Raw genomic sequence first — 17826 nt, forward strand, 5'->3', positions numbered from 1 at the left:
GCTTTTGAACTCTGGTGCTGGAGAAGACTCTTGCGAGTCCCTTGGACTGCAAGGCGAACAAACCAGTCAGTCCTAGAGGAGATCAACCCTGACTGCTCTTTAGAAGGCCAGATTCTGAAGATGAAACTCAAATACTTTGGCCACCTCATGAGAAGGAAGGACTCCCTGGAGAAGAGCCTAATGCTGGGAGCGATCGAGGGCAAAAGAAGAAGGGGACGACAGAGAATGAGGTGGCTGGATGGAGTCACTGAAGGTGCAAACTTAAATGGACTCTGGGGAATAGTAGAGGACTGGAAGGCCTGGAGGATCATTGTCCATGGGGTCGCGATGGGTCGGACACGACTTCGCACATAACAACAACAACAACAACAACAACAATTATTCTCCGGGTAAAACTCTGTTAAACCCCGTTAAAAACCCCAGTACAATTAAAATCAGAATAACCAAGTGGTGATAAACCCCTGCTTCCCACCCAGCCAGATGGTACCCCCTCTCCCAACCTCAGGAATTAGAGGTATAGCCCAGTGACCTGGTTCAGCTTGGGTGGGCCCATAATCTTACTTGCCCCGGTCTGAACCATTATATCTATGCTGTTAGACATTAAAAAAAATCTAACAACAGTTCCATCCTGACTTGCCTATTCTGAAATAAGAATGGGAAGAAAGGAGAGAGGGGCCAGAGGAGTCTTACCAACCCAGGATGGCGTGAAATTGAGGCACCAATAGGGAGGCTAGCTGAACTCAGCGGTTTAGGACCATTGCAACTTTTTAAGGCTAAGGGATATGCAGCGGCAGACAAAAATTGCAAGTTTATTTCTTCAACGAAATTTCAATGGTCTTGGAGTTGCCGCTGGACTCAGACTTTGTTCTGCTGCTTCTGGCCAACAGGGCGACCCACCTGAATCTATCTAGCTGCAAACAAAGTCATTAAAAAGATTATAACAACTGCAGTGTGTATCACACCGTTAATCAGTGGGTCATCTAGTCCAACCCTCTGCAGAACACAGGAAATGACCCCAAGAGCCAAGCACCTGCACAGTCCCTTCTGTCCACCCACTTACAGTCTGCCTAAGTTCACAGAATCAGCATTTCTGTCAGATGGCTCTCTAGCCTCTGCTTGAAAACTTCCAAGGAAGTAGAACCCGCCACCTCCTGAGGAAGCCTGTTCCACCGAGGAACCGCTCTGTCAGGAACTCCCTCCCGGACATTTAGCCAAAAATTCTTTTGAATTAATTTCATCCCATTGGTTCTGGGTCAACAGAAAACATCTCCGCTCCATCCTCCGTGTGACAACCCTTCAGGAACTTGAAGATGGCTATCGTATCACCTCTTCATCGTCTTCTCTCCAGGCTAAACAGACCACGCTCCCTCAACCTTTCCTCATATGTCTTCGTCTCCAAACTCCTCGCCATTTTCATTGCCTTCCTCCAGACACACTCCAGTTTGTCTACAACTGGGAGCACTGAAAAATATGATCAGATACCTGCAGTCTGATGTTGTCCATTTTACCTTATGATCCTGCTGCCTCGTTCTTCTGCAGCCAGAGACTAGCAGTGCCCTACTAAGTACAGTTTCACCCTTCTAAGTCCATTGATACCCATGGATTTGGAAAGGGGAAGAGCTTCTTGTGGCGCAGAGTGGTAAGGCAGCAGACATGCAGTCTGAAAGCTCTGCCCATGAGGCTGGGAGTTCGATCCCAGCAGCCGGCTCAAGGTTGACTCAGCCTTCCTTCCTTCCGAGGTTGGTAAAATGAGTATCCAGCTTGTTGGGGGGTAAACGGTAATGACTGGGGAAGGCACTGGCAAACCACCCCGTATTGAGTCTGCCATGAAAACGCTAGAGGGCGTCACCCCAAGGGTCAGACATGACTCAGTGCTTGCACAGGGGATACCTTTACCTTTACCTTTAAGTGTGTTTAGGATTACACTGTAGGCCTGAGTGAATGGCTGCCATTCTTTCCTAGGAAGATGTGTTTGTGAATGTTGTGGAAATGAGGGAGAAGCCCTACTGTCTAGGCCCCCCACTGAGACATACCCCCTCAGAAGACCTTAGAATTGAGATTTCCCACATTCCTCACCCCTCACAATGTCAGGGATTTTGATCATTTCCTAAGTGTTAAGTCAGCATTATAGCAGCAAAACCAAATAACGGTAGCCCTATACAGTTGGTGTATCTTGAAATTTTGGAGCGGGGAGTCGGGAGGTTAGGCTATGCTCCCTTGATCATTTTACCAGACATCTCCTGAAATTCAGTTTCCACCCAACTGTGAGGTGACTGTTAGAAAATCACCTCATAACAAAAGAAGCCATTGTGCGGCTCTCCCGGCTCAAAACCAAATACCCGCAAGCTTATGTGGTTTACAAAGCAGACTGTAGATCCCTGAGTTTCACCGTGTACATTTAGACCCGTGGTTTTCTTTCCCCTGTAATCTTGTTCTGGAAAATCCCACGAGAAGGTGACACGGGGCGAATAGGGACAACCACTGGCCACAAATTATGCATAAATGAGAACACAAATGTGATTATTTGCCTCATATGCACACCTGTGTGAGGCATTTCTGGTCTAAAGAGGAAGAATGTGGACCTTCTTTGCCTGGTTACCTGGAGAAATTCCGGCTCATCTTGGGTGACTAAGCAAGTAGGGTTTTTTTTTTTTTTTTTTACAAATCTAACTTAACATTTTAAAAGTATTGTGATATGTGTACATGTGTTAAACTGTTCAACAATATGACTATCAGGTACAGAGGGGTAAATACTTTGTTCCTTATCTCTTGATGGGTTGAGACAAGCAAGGCCTACCAAATATAGACCACTGGTCTAGGGTTGTCGACTGTGTATTTGGAAATTCTTGGAGATTTGGAGAAGCAGAGCATGGGTAGGGTGGTGTTTGTGGAGGACTGGGAGCCCAGCAGATATGTGATGTCTCCAAAGCAGTCATTGTCTCCAAGGGAACTGATTTTTGTCATCTGGAGAGGAGTTATAATCCCGAGAAGTCACCTGGATTAATCTGGAGGTTGGCAACCTTACTCTGGGCCTTTTGGTAATCTCTATTGTAAGAGATGGGCCTTTTGGTAAGAGAAAGTGACCTCTGTTGTAAGAGATTTGGTAATCTCTGTTGTAAGAGAAAATTATGTTAACCTCCTTTAAGTTCTTTATATGCCGCCTCAAAAATAACCATACGTTTCTTGAGGACTGCAGTGATGGACAGCAGCTAGAAAGTGAGGTTCAAAGTGTCGTAAGGATCTCTATGGGTATCGGTGGGTTTAAAATCTTCTTTGGAGTGCATGAGCCAGCCCGTCAGCCACAGCTGCAGGGGGAGTGAATAGACTGTGGCTGAGACTGATCAGAGAGAAATCCGACAGATCCTTAGCTGAAAAATTGGGAACAAAAACTCCAAAGCAGGCTTTCTCAACCAGGGTTTTGTGAAAACAGAAGATAGGTTGAGGGACTTGGGAATGTTCAGCCTGGAGAAAAGGAGGTTGAGAGGGGACATGATAGCCCTCTTTAAGTATTTGAAAGGTTGTCACTTGGAGGAGGGCAGGATGCTGTTCCCATGGGCTGCAGAGGAGAGGACACGCAGTAATGGGTTTAAACTTCAAGTACAACGATATAGGCTAGATATCAGGAAAAAAAATTCACAGTCAGAGTAGTTCAGCAGTGGAATAGGCTGCCTAAGGAGGTGGTGAGCTCCCCCTCACTGGCAGTCTTCAAGCAAAGGTTGGATACACACTTTTCTTGGCTGCTTTAGGATGCTTTGTGCTGATCCTGCATTGAGCAGGGGGTTGGACTAGATGGCCTGTGTGGCCCCTTCCAACTCTATGATTCTATGAAACCCTGGGGTTTCTGGAAAGCCCTGGGTTTCCTGAATGGGTGGGAGTTAATTAATTTTTTAAATATATTTTTTAAAAATGTTAAATGTTTAACCGATGATATGACCATATATGGTCCTGTCGACCTGCCTCCCCACCCCAAATGGCCAATGAGGGGCCTGGATGGAGTGGGAAGGGGAGGGTGTCCACAGCTCTGCTTCCCAACCATATTCTGCAGGATCGCGCCATTTCTGGGGTTAGTCAAAGCCCAAAGAATGTTTTAGGGGTTTCTCAACATTGAGAAAGTTGAGAACGGCTGCTCTACTGAGAGCACTGGGTTTGCAACAGAAAGCTAATCCACACAGCATGTGGCATCTAGAGTAGTCATTTGGCAGAGAGAATTTGGGGAGTCAGGTGAATACTCCTAAATTAGGCCAAAGTGTCAGGTGAAACCTTGCAGGGAAAAGAAGGTGAAACCCTGCTTAGTTGCAAGTTGAAATCAGGGGTGAATTTCCCAGAGGATGTGTATGTGAGGTAGAACTCAGAAGTTGGTGGAGTCCGTGTTTGTCCGGGAAGGTAGAAAGTTGTGGCAGAAGCTGAGAACATCCACTTCCTAAGAACCAGAGAGTGGTTTAGTGGAACTTGTTAAGATCAAAGTAAAACCTAGATGTTTGTGGAATAAACACAATAAGAAAACCTCTCAATTTTAAAAGGACTTTAGCTTAAGTATCCGAAAGAAACGTGTGAACTAAGTTTGTATATAACCATGATTCCTTGTGATTCCTTGTTCCAACTGCCCTTTCCTCTTTGTAAATAAAATCTTTAATTAGTTTATTATTGAAAGCATCTCAGGGCCATTCTAACAAAGGTGTTGTTATGAAAGGGCAGCTCTACACCTTCCCAGAAGCTCCTGGGGCTGAGTGAAGACCAAAGAGATCTACTAGTGACAGGATAGGAAAAGGAGCTTCATTGAAAGGGTACAGAGGAGAGCGACGAAGATGATCTGGGGCCAAGGGACCAAGCCCTATGAAGATAGGTTGAGGGACATGGGAATGTTCAGCCTGGAGAAAAGGAGGTTGAGAGGGGACATGATAGCCCTCTTTAAGTATTTGAAAGGTTGTCACTTGGAGGAGGGCAGGATGCTGTTTCTGTTGGCTGCAGAGGAGAGGACATTCAGTAATGGGTTTAAACTACAAGTACAACGATATAGGCTAGATATCAGGGAAAAACGTTTCACAGTCAGAGTAGTTCAGCAGTGGAATAGGCTGCCTAAGGAGGTGGTGAGCTCCCCCTCACTGGCAGTCTTCAAGCCAAGGTTGGATACACACTTTTCTTGGATGCTTTAGGATGCTTTGGGCTGATCCTGCGTTGACTAGATGGCCTGTATGGCCCCTTCCAACTCTATGATTCTATGATTTTGAAGGGAAAATCAGGGGTGGCACAGGTAGTACAGAGATATTCATTCATAGTTGTGCAAAACATTTTGATAAAGTCTGTGAAAAAATAGATAGCAGCAACGACACCACTACGTTAAAACAACAGGAGAAGCTACAGACAATTTCTCCCCCCCCCCAGGTTTGGCAGCCATAAAAAGAGCAGACTATATATAACATACAATTAACTGAGCATCAAATAAAAGCTGAGCCGTTAAATGAAGGGCACCAAGCCAACCACACCCACGTAAAATTAAATTACTCAAAGCTAAGGAAAATAACAATGTCTGTTTGCCTGACGTACGTATGTAGCCTCCTACATATGTACAATCGGGCCATTGATCCGTTGAGGACAGAAAGTGACTTTTCAGCAGCTCACGCTGAGGTCTGTCACATCACCTATAACCAGAGATGCTGGGGATTGAACCAGGGATCTTCCGCATGCAAAGCAGCTGTTCTACCCCTGAGCCACAGCCCTATTCATGGTACTTAACAATGGGCCTGTAGCAGTGGGGAGAAAGCTACCCAAATGAGGTTTCCCTTGCAGAGAAGGAACTATAGCTCACTTCTCTTCCCCTCCTGGTTTACATAGTAAGTGTGGTCGAGTTGCAGTTGACTTATGGTCCCCACTCTGCCCCAGCCAGAGCTGATTTGCCGTTGCCTTCCTTTGCAGAGTTTTCCTTGGTGGTGCTCCACCCAAGCACTGACCCTTCTTAGCTTCCGAGATCTGATGAAATCAGACTGTACTATGCTACCTTCCCTCCTGCTGCCAGTTTACTCTGTGCTTTTAAGGGCTCAATGATGGAGCATCTGCATTGCATGGTCCTAAGTTCAGTCCCCAGCATCTCCAGGTGCAAGAACCAGGAAGGACCAAGAAGTAGGGATATGAAAGTCCTCCACCGGAGGCCCTGGAGAGCTACTGCCAATCAGAGTAGGCGGTACTGCCCTTAGGTTACCAAAGGTCTGACACAGTAAAAGGCGGCATCATGTAGCCATGTGATTTCTGAATGCACAATTGCAGTTTGTAGAGTACTACCATCTTTCTTGGCCACCTGTCCAAAGAGAGGGCAGCATAGGTGAGAGGTAGAAGAGGAGGCAAGAAACACACTAACCTAGGTTTACACCCCAGCTGGGATTTGTTATTTTCATTGGGTTGATTCAATTCGGTTTCCAGTCCTCGTCTCTGGGGGTGGAGGCAGGGCTTTTCCAGGGGTGTTTTCCCCTCCAAGTCAACCCTGAGACATGAGTTGATTAATAGCCATGCACCTTGGGAGGCTGCAAGAGGGAGGGGAAAGGAGGCAGAACCTCCCTCTTCCATTGGCAGAACTGCATTGAAGGAAGAGGCCAAAAGAACTATTCCCTTCCCTTCTACCTCCCAACCCTCATGGCTCTTAATCCAGCTTGGTGTAGTGGTTAGGGGCAAGGACTTTGATTCTGCACTCTCCCACATGCAGCCAGCTGGGTGACCTTGGGCTCTTCATAGCACTGATAAAGCTGTTCTGACCGAGCAGTGATATCAGGACTCTCTCAGCCTCACCCACCTCACAGGGTATCCATTGTGGGGAGAGGAAAGGGATGGCGACTTCAAGCCGCTCTGAGACTCCTTCAGGTAGAGAAAAGCAGTATATAAGAACCAACTCTTCTTCTTCTTCTTCTTCTTCTTCTTTTGGGCCCTCAGAATCCAAGAAAAATTTTTGCAGGGTTTGTAACAACTGATGGTTGACGATGCAGGAAACAAGAGAAGAACTGGGTTTTTGTACCCCATTACTACTACCTGAAGGAGTCTACCCTTCCTCTCCACCCAACAGATACCCTGTGAGGTAGGAGGGGCAGAGAGACTCTGAGAGAACTGTCCCCAAGGTGACCCAGCTGGCTGCATGTGGAGGAGGAATGGGGAATCAAACCCGGTTCTCCAGCTTAAAGGCCACCCACCACTTTTAACCACTACCCTCTGTGAATTTGAGGAACTTCTACTGATGGTCTGCTAGAGCCCACCTGTGACGTCTAGTCTGGACCTAATTTCGCTCATTTCATCTGCTGTCTTTCTTCAGCAGGATCTCAGCCTGGCTATTCCCAGATCCCGGCTATTCCATAATACCTTCCAGGAGATCCACTTCGGATCGCCACTCCCAAAATACTGAAATATGCTGGAGTGTGCACAGATTCCAACTTCATAAGGAGAGCAGGCCGAATAGCCCCTGCTCTCAAATCCATGAGGAAGGAGGGATCCGCGCATGGGAAATATACCGAGAGGCGTACGTCCAGTTGAACTGAGCTGAACTAAAATTAACATATAGACAAGCCTTGGTCTAGCAACATTCTTGGTGCTGCAGGGTTTGGGCTGCACATTTCAAGGTGTTCTTTGACAGGGGCTGCAGTATTAGAACTCCGGTGGCCCTTTCAACAGGGCAGGGCTGAAAGCGCCAAGAAACGACCCAGTAATTGAGTAGCCGTAGTTGATTGAAACGCTTTTACAATCTCACTTTAGGGTTTGGGTGGAGCTCCTGGTTTTGACGGCAAATATGTCTCCTTAATTAAACCTTCTAATTGAGTAACCAGAGTGGCAGGACATCTGAGTGGCCGGCAGCTGGGAGCAGGGGAAACGTTCAATATTTATCTTGGATGCCAGCGCCCTGCAGGCCGGCCTGCTATGTTCTCCCCCACCCACCCTCTGTCCCAAACACATTCTGTTAGCGCTGAGAGGCTGCCCTCTGTCTGGGCTCGTTTTTTCAGAACAGTAGCATTTTAAGGGAATTGAAATAGAGCGGTCGACCACAGATTTCTGGTCTGAAGACTGGGTCACATTAGCAAGTGAGACGGGGAAACGCGGATGGACGTCCGTGGAATGTTCTACCACCCAAGTCAAGAAGGTGGAGAATTGGCCTAGACTAGGGGTGGGGTTATCTGTGATTGCTGGTGTGAAGCTGCCATTGAATTGCAGCTGATGTATGGTGAACCCCAGCCAGGGGATTTCAAGGCAAGGGAGGAGGGAAGGTAGGTTGCCATGGCCTTCCTCTGCAGAGTCTTCCTGGCTGGTTTCCCTTCTAAGAACTGACCCTTCCAGGGTTGGACAAGATCTACCATGCCGCTTTCCTTCCAAATTAGGAAAAGAAATGGCTGTTACATGGAGCCCCAGTTTGGACTGGGGATATGTACGGAAGGGAGTGAATTTAACTCTTCCTCTCTAGGAAAGTTGGAATCATTGAAGTTGGAGGGGACCTCTGACCACCCCCTGTGGAATACCAGAAACTCACAACTACCAGCCCACCCACAGTGCCCCAAAGTTATGATTGACATTTCCATGGGGATGCCAGAAAGGGCCACAAGAGCAAAGCACCGACACTCATCTGTTTTCATCCTCACAGCAACCCTGCGAGGTAGATCAAGCTGAAAGCGCAGCCAATCCAAGGTTTCCCATATAAAGAAACACCATTGGTTTCTCGCAGAGATACACCCAAAAGCCAACGAGACCAATAGGCAAAAAGTGGTATCTTCTTGAGATTTATTCAGTGCAGTCCTAGGTTATTTAAATCATTTTGCAACGAGAACGGGGTCCCAGGTATTCAACCCTACTTTCTGTTACTTCTTCAGTGGTTGCAATTGTGGTCTTAATACCAAGATTTAACATCACCAGTATTCATTTCAGTTCTAAAAGTAAAGCATATCACATTGGCAATAGCTCTTCAGTAAAGGGGCCGCTTCTTCAATTGTGCACCTGAACTGCATTGAATAAATCTCAAGAAGATACCACTTTTTGCCTATTGGTTTCGTTTGATTTTGGACCCAAGCTTTCTCAGCAAGCGTTGAAGCAGTGGAGGGATTTGAACCTGGAGCCGCCCAGCTCTAGGCCAACAACTCTTATGACTGCAACTGTATTTGCCTAGTGGTTAAGGTAGAAGAGAGGGCTTGTCAGGAAACTGGGAGAGAGAATAGCCCTAGACAAGGGGTGTGCGTTGCCAGAAGATGGAGAGATGAGGAACCATTGACTGATTTGAAATATACCAGCTAGGTCTTGGGCTGTGAACCTCTCGTCTGTTTTTAATTTGACCTCCAGCAATCTTCACTCGTCTCCCCCACCCCAGTTCTAGGGAGGGAAGGAGGAGAGTGTTGATGTGTGTTTCAATGGCCTTGACATTTGCCGGGTGATATCTGAGGAAGGTGCGGTCCAACTGGGCAGTGACACATGCGGTCGGGAGGTCTGTGTTTAGACAAAGAGCGTGATGTAAATGAGAAACAAGTTTCCAGTGTTCGGTGACCCCTGCCAAGTCCTGCCAGCCTGTGTGGGCACGATGTCAATTGGTAGGTTGATTTGGAAAGGTGATGCCTTGAAGGTTGTTCTGCTTGGCATTTGGCCTTTGCTTCTATCTGGGTGTCGGAGCTTTCCCATTTGCTCTTACTACCAAAACCTGGACTTTCTTTTTCTAACGGGACACTCCAGTCGTTCAAAATGTCACAATGGAGGAAAGAACAATATGCGTTGCATTGCTTTGGAGAGTAAATTGAGGAAGGGGCTGTGTCTCAGAGGTAGAACATTTCCTTGCATGTAGAAGGTTCCACATTCAAACCCTGCATCTCCATTAGAAAGATCCGTTCCCTGAGTCCATTCCCTGAGACTCTGGAGAATACCAGGGTTTCGTGAAAACCTTGGGGTTTCTTGGCAGCCCTGGAAGGACGTCGCAAATGGGTGGGAGTTAAGTAATTTTTCTGTAATTTTAAAATCTGTTCAACATTTATCAGGTGATAGGACCATGTGTGGTCATGTGGATCCACCCCACCTCTCCCAAAATGGCCAGTGATGGGCCTGGAGGGGGTGGGAAGAGGAAGGGCCCCGGGTGGGCATGTCAACAGCTATGGGTCCCAGCCGTATTCTGCAGGATCGCACCACTTCTGGGGTTTCTCGGGGCCTGAAGAATGTCTCAGGGGGTTCTCGATGATAGTAGAGAAAGGCTGCGGTAGAGAATGAAAGCCTCAACAGGCCAATGGCCTGACTCAGCAAGAAAGCAAATTCATGGAATGGTGACAACAAGGGACAAAACTGGAAGCTATCATCTGTTGTTCTTTATCTGAGGAGGGCTGCCCTATAAAACGTTAATCCTGCCGAGTAAGAAAAGTATCAGGACAAATCCGGGACCAGACTTGGGGGGGGGGGTGCTATTTTCAGTCTGAAGTTCCCTGCAGTTAGGAAGTAAAGAAGGGAAACTGGAACTGATCCTGTTAGTTATACTTTTGAGGGTTCAGTCACGCCCTGGGCAATACTGCTTGTATCCAGTTGCTTCCTCCTTGTCGTGGTGTGTCTGGCCTTGACCAGGGCCTGGGCCTTTTCAATCCCGGCGCTGACCTGGTGGAATGAGCTCCCGAGAGAACTGAGGGCCCCGACGGAACTATCCCAGTTCTGCAGGGCCTGTTAGATGGGGCTCTTCCGCCAGGTCTCTGGCTGAAGCCAGGGCGGGTAAGAACTGGGCCCCTCCCGGAGCTAGCCAGTTCATCAGCCTACTGAGGTGTGTTCTCCTGGAGGCAAGGGTGTGTAGTCTGTGAGTGGGGAAAGGTGAGGTTTTGTTGCCGTGACACTCCTACTCAGCAATAGACAAAAATCAGAGTGCTAATTAATTTGCCCATCTGATTGAGATCGACTGGTGGCCAATTCTTCCCCGTCCCCCCCCCCCCCCCAATCCTATGAATGATGCAACACGGCTGGGGGTAGAAGGTGACCGAAATAGAAAGTACTTAGCAGGAAATACCTGCTAAGGGTACGTTTAAATGGAATGCACTCTGCGGTTTGACCTTGAGGATTTAAAGCCAGCGACTGAGTGGCAATTAGATGTCAACTGTATGATTTTTTTTAAGAACAGGAAATGATTATGGCCTTTAAAAAAAAAAATCACAAATCCTCAAGATCCTGAGTGGAGAATGACGTTGGACAGAAACCGTTTGAAACCGTCGTCTGTGAAGAACAGCGGCAATTCCGATTGCATTTGTTTCTGCCTAGAGCAGGGGTAGTCAACCTGTGGTCCTCCAGATGTCCATGGACTACAATTCCCAGGAGCCCCCTGCCAGCAAACGCTGGCAGGAGCTCATGGGAATTGTAGTCCTTGAACATCTGGAGGACCACAGGTTGACTACCCCTGGCCTAGAGGTTGAAAGCTAGTTCAGCGGATGAGTGACATAAAGGGAGACCATATCGGTTCTTAGATAGCTTCTACATGGGCAGTTTGTCCTACCCTAATAGCAGGGTTGCCGTATTTTGAAATGCAAAGCAGAGACCATCTTTCCCACTGGCTACTCCAAACAAGCGATCACTATGACGAATCTCATTTTAAATGCCCCTACTATTTGGTCTGTGGTCATTGCTACTAACTAAGAATATCCCTAAGCTTCCAACACAGAAAAGGAGGACATTTTCATCATTGTTTCATATTTTAAAAAGAGCCCAAAGGAGGATGGGCACCTACTGAAAGAGGACATGTGCTCTAAAAAGGAAAACAGAGCATCTTTTTGGCATGAAGAAGGTCCCAGGTTCAATCCCCGTAATCTCCAGTTTAAAAAAGTGACAGAGCATCTCTTAGGCATGAAGAAGGTCTCAGGTTCAATCTCCCCGTAATCTCCAGTTAAAAGGACCAAGTAGGAGGCGAAGTGAAAGGCTTTTGCCTGAGACCCTGAAAATCCATGAGAAGGGGCTGTTGCTTGGCGTGCTTGGCATGCAGAAGGTGCCAAGGTTCAATCCCCAGCATCTCCAGCTAAAAGGACCAGATGGGAGGTGGTGTGAAAGACCTCTGCCTGAGACCTTGGCGAACCATTGCAGATCTGAGTAGACAGTACTGGTTTTGATGGACAAGTATAAGGCGGGTTCATGTGGTCATGTGAGTTTCAAAGCTCCAGTTGTGATCTGAAAGGTCTCCGGGTGTCAGGTGACACTCTCTTAGCCTGACCTACCTCACAGGGATATTGTGAGGATAGAAATGGAGGAGAGGTTAATGATATAAGCTTCTTTGTATCTCTACTGGGAAGAAAGTTGGAGTGCAAATGAAGGAAATAAATTAATATTGACTGTTTCGCTGCACTTCGGTGGCTGTCTCAGGATCTGTCCGAATGTCCACAATTCAGCAATCAGATAAGCTTACCGCATCTCCTTCCAGTGGCCCAAATAGCCTATTTCTTTCTCCAAACATTTCTTGGTATGTCTCCCCCCCACACACACACAAACAGGATCTCAGATTCCTACTGAAGTCAAACACATTTTAGAACTTGGAAATAGGATAGAAAAAGGTCAGATACTGCCATGAGAAAAGTCCCAAAATATGTAACCTTCCCACCCACCCCCCTCCTCATTGCCCTCTCTTCCAGCCCCAAATATGATCTCATCCTTCGAGTGCCTTTGGAACCGAAATCAGAAGTAGACACTTGAGACCATTTCTTCCCCATGAAGCATGCAAAAATGCTTGCCTTTTCTTGCTTAACAGTTTCTCATGAACCGCTGTACCCAACTGGAGCTCTTCCTTTCACGCCTCATGTCCACATTTCTGACTCGGATAAAGCATCACCGCGTCGTCCTGACGCCTGTGCTTGCAATACTCTTTTGTGTCATTCCCTTCTGACGTCATTTTCATCTGCACAGCCCCAGAACCTTGCAGAGTTGAGCTTGGCTGAGAAAGTGTTGCTTTCCCAAGGACACACAAAATGAGTCTGACATGACCTTAAGCAAACAAACAGACACACACACAGACACACACACACAGTGTGGTTCTTTTATTTGAAAAGAGGAGAGCAGTTCTTTTATGGTGCTGAAAATATCCACGTAAAAGCACGTGACACCACAATAGGAATAGATAATCAATGAAAATAATGAATTAGGGGAAATTGTTGACCAAAAAAAAAAAAAAAACCCCACTGGTTAAAAAGGTTTTCCTGATTTTGACATTAAAACAAAAAAATCCAAAACTGAATGGCAGTAAAGCTGCTGGAAGTCTTTATAAAACACTAGAAGTGAGGTAAGGTGTCCCCTGTGCAAGCATCGAGTCGTGTCTGACCCTTGGGGTGACGCCCTCCAGCGTTTTCATGGCAGACTCAATACGGGGTGGTTTGCCAGTGCCTTCCCCAGTCATTACCATTTAACCCCCAGCAAGCTGGGTACTCGTTTTACCAACCTCGGAAGGATGGAAGGCTGAGTCGACCTTGAGCCGGCTGCTGGGATCAAACTCCCAGCCTCATGGGCAGAGCTTCAGGCTGCATGTCTGCTGCCTTACTACTCTGCGCCACAAGAGGCTCTCTGGGTCCAGATAGAAGGGAGTTTTCTTATCCATATAGTCTTTATAAAACACTAGAAGTGAAGCCCGCTTTAAATGTAGTCTGGAAGGTGGCGGCAGCCCCTCCCACCAGCTCTTACTATGGGAGGCTGGCAGAAGGCACCTCCATCCCGCCAGGTCTCACCACATGGGGCAGGGAGCCGGCAGCAGGTGGTAAGGGCCAATCAGAGCCCCTCCCCATTATTCCCCATTGGAAATAATAAGTGGAGACAGAGAGAAAAGATGTTGACTGATGCTTACATGGCATCAAACCAAGCCCACATTTAGAGTTTCTGTTCTAAAGGCTGTTCCAAAACAATTTTCTTTTTTTGGGGGGGGATTGTGTTTAAACACCCCTTTGATGTTATCAGATCTGGCCCCTCACTCCCAATGGTAGACAGCTTGTCATGGGTGGGATAATTCGCCTGTCACCTTAATTGTTAATTATTATAAGGGAAGTTTTTATGGGGTGTTACTGTGTTTTTACGCTGTTATACTTGTAAACCGCTGTGAGCCCACCTGGGGAACGGCGGTATATAAACTGAAATATAAATAAATAAATCGTAGCCCAGCGTCCTGAAGCTCCAATCCAGGGTGGAGGCAAATTAATTTCTTCAGATGGTTGCACAAAGATTAGGGCACCAGGGATTAAAAATAGAGCAAATTTTTTAAAATGCTAATAAATCTTCTTTCCCTTGGACCAGTCACAGTTCTGTTAGAGCCTTTTTATAGAGTAGTTCTGTCTCAGCTCCCACATCTCAGAATGTCTGTTGTGGGGAGAGGAAAGGGAAGGCGATTGTTTGTAAACTGCTTTGAGACTCCTCCGGGCAGTAAAAAGCAGAGTATAGAAATCAACTTCTTCAAAATAAACTTGTTTTTCCTTAGTATCTAATGATATCATTAATAGGTTGCAGGAATGCCCATTTTTCTTCTTCTCCTCCCGTCCAATGGTCCTGTAGACATAATAGGTTTTGTGTGGAGTCTGCTAGTCTAGCTGCTCATTTTGGCACATGCTTTCCTCTCGGTCTTGGCAAGGTTTGGAAAAGATTTGGAACAGTTTGAGCTAGTTTCCTGTGGTCCTTTCTGCATGGTCACAGTAGGTGGAAGGAAGCAGCTCTCCTGGCCACATTGGTGGGACAAGGCTCTCTCCCATTACTGCTTAGTGCCGCAACCGCTGTTCAGAGGGGAAAGGGCCCGTGACTCAGTGGAAGAGTTTCCGCTCAACGTGCAGAAGGTCCCCGGTTCGATCCCCAGCATCTCCGATTAAAAGCATCCGGCAGAAGGTGATGTGAAAGGCATCAACCTGAGACCCTAGATAGCTGCTGCCAGTTTGAGTAGACAACACTGGCTTGAGGGGTCAGTGGTCTGATTCTGTATGCAGTCTTGGGCTGTATCCACAGAGGCATCACGTCAAAATTGCAAGATGTCGTAATCCCACTGTATACTGCATTGGTCCGACCACACCTGGAGTCCTGTGTGCAGTTCTGGAGGCCTCACTTCAAAATGGATGTGGACAAAATTGAGAAGGTGCAAGAAGAGAGTGCCTGAAGTGGAAATTAGTCAGTCAGTCAGTCAGTCAGTCAGTCAGTCAGTCAGTCAGTCAGTCAGTCAGTCAGTCAGTCAGTCAGTCAGTTAATTTCTAGCCCTCCACTCCCACAAAGGCCCTTGGCGGGTTGCAACATACCGAAAATCCCCAATAAGATTACCCCTAAAACACTATAAAATACAACATAAACCAACACAAAACCAAGATGTGCAGCGGCCAAAAAAAACAGCTAAAAAGTACCACTATCACCTCCGGGATGGATAGAGGGGTGCCAGTCTTATTCCGCCGATGAGGTAACCCAGGAGGGGGGTTATAAGACTAGTATAAGGCCGTTTGTAACAATGGGCAGGAAAAAGCTGGGCATCATGGTAATTGTAGTCCATGGACATCTGGAGAGCCACAGTTTGGCCACTCCTGATGTAGACCGTAGTCTGATTTGGCTGCCTCTCTGCATTGGGAGGGGGGGGGGTTGATACAATGCTGTACAAAAATCATCCTCACCATGAACCTCAGTGTATCCCCCCCCCCCTCCCAAGAGATTTGAATTGACAGCATGAAAAGAGGATGAGGCATACTCGGAATGACCTCAACTGGGACACTGAAAAAAGAGAATGGCCTCTCTTCAATTTGCAGCATATTTCTATGAAGAAACTATGTAAAGGTCAAACTGCAGGATCACTAAGCATTCCTTAAGCGTTGTTGACACCGGAGGCTCATTCACACTAAAGGGTGTAGTAGCCGTGTTAAAGCCATCGCGTGAGCCGTTGCGCAGACAACCAAAGCGAGAATTGGGGGTGCATTGAACGTCAACCCTGTTAATTAAACATTTCCAGGCAGCCCTTCATGGACCACTTACTGCTTGTGAATCAATGCTTAAAAAAACTGGCAATGGGTGTGGCTTTGATGTATTTCTTTTGGATTTGGATCAGCATTTGGGTATCTGGATGCCCAAGGGTATGCAAAACAAATGCTGACCCTGTGTAAAGGGGGCATGAATGGGATCCCAAATTAGCACACTTAGCACACCACGAAATGTATCAGTGGCATGTATCCCTTATGATCCCCCTTTTTAAAGTATAAGCACAGGTCTCCTGCTTTCAGGAAGGACGTAGGCAAAACGGAGAGGGTGCAGAGGAGTGATGAGGATGATCAGGGGCCTGAGGGACCTGGGAATGTTCAGGAGGTTGAGAGGGGACGTGATTGTTCTCTCTCTCTCTCTCTCTCTCTCTCTCTCTCTCTCTCTCTCTCTCTCTCTCTCTCTCTCTCTCTCAGGAGAAGAGTTGGTTCTTATATGCCGCTTTTCCCTACCCGAAGGAGGCTCAAAGCGGCTTACAGTCGCCTTCCCTTTCCTCTCCCTTGAAGTATTTGAAAGGTGGTCACTTGGAGCAGGGCAGGGAGCAGTTACGAAAGGCCCATATTGTTAGACAGGTTGGCAAATTCTGTGCTCACGTGCATAGTGCAAGGGAAAGTCAATTAAAGCTTCATTAACGTTGATTGGAGGGATTTTATTATGTGATTTTAAAAAGTATCTGGCATTATGGGTTTTTTAACTATTTTAAACTCTCTTACCTATTCTTAGAAAAAGTAGTGTTTGTTGCATAGCATTGATGGATGTTTATATTTATATCTGGCCTCAGTGCTGTATCAAATAAAATTTGATTTGATTTGAGAATAGTTCACCAATGGAATTGGCCGCCTAAGGAGGTGGTGAGCTCCCCCTCACTGATAGTCTTCAAGTACTTTGGGGGAAGGCCTGTGGGTCAGTGGTAGAGCATCTGCTTGGCATGCAGATGGTCCCAGGTTCAATCCCTGGAATCTCCAGTTAAAAGGATTCAGGTGAGAGGGGATGTGGAAGACCTCTGCCTGAGATCCAGGTGAGGGACTGCCTGTTAGAGTAGACCGTTCTGATGGTGATGTACCACTGGTCTAGTTCAGAATCCAGCCGCTTCGTGTGTACCGACCCTGCATAGCTTTAGAAATCTGACAAAATCGGGCTATCCCATGCCCCCTTCCCTCTCATAGATCTTGGAGCAACATGAATGTAGGAGCAACAACAGTTTGACTCAGTGGCTAAAAAGGCAAATGAGATTTTGGACTGTATCAAAAGGAGTATCGTGTCCAAATCACTTTATTCTGCTCTGGTTCAGCCTCACTTGGAGTACTGTGTTCAGTTTTGGGCACCCCAGTTGAAGAAGGATGTAGACAAACTGGAGCATGTCCAGAGGAAGGCAACAAAGATGGTGAGGGGTTTGGAGATCAAGACGTAGGAGGAAAGGTTGGGGGAGCTTGGTCTGTTTAGCCTGGGGAGAGAATGACTGAGAGGGGATCTCATAACCATCTTCAACTATTTAAAAGGGTGCCATGTAGAGGATGGAGCAGACTTGTTCTCTCTTGCCCCGGAGGGACGGGCCAGAACCAATGGGATGAAAGTAATTCAAAAGAAATTCCATCTTAACCTCCGGAAGAAGTTCCTGACAGAGCAGTTTCTCAGTGGAACCGGCTTCCTCGGGAGGTGGTGGGTTATCCATCTTTGGAAATTTTTAAACAGAGGCTGGATAGCCATCTGACGGAGAGGCTGATTCTGTGAAGGCTCAAGGGGGTGGCAGGTTACAGTGGATGAGCGAGAGGGTTGTGAGTGTCCTGCATAGTGCAGGGGGTTGGACTAGATGACCCACGAGGTGCCTTCCAACTCTATGATTCTATGAATAAACGTTGTGATGTATGTTTCTTTAAGAGGATCACTCTCTTAACACACCTGTGA

At 47.0% G+C, this 17826-nt stretch overlaps 1 protein-coding gene across 2 annotated transcripts in view; it reads left to right on the forward strand.

The window, feature by feature from the left end:
• PDE3A (phosphodiesterase 3A) overlaps window positions 1-17826 on the forward strand; it is a 273848-nt gene that overhangs the window by 168026 nt on the left and 87996 nt on the right. The window lies entirely within an intron of this gene.

This window comes from Paroedura picta, chromosome 5, assembly GCF_049243985.1.
Source record: "Paroedura picta isolate Pp20150507F chromosome 5, Ppicta_v3.0, whole genome shotgun sequence".
Taxonomy (NCBI): domain Eukaryota; kingdom Metazoa; phylum Chordata; class Lepidosauria; order Squamata; family Gekkonidae; genus Paroedura; species Paroedura picta.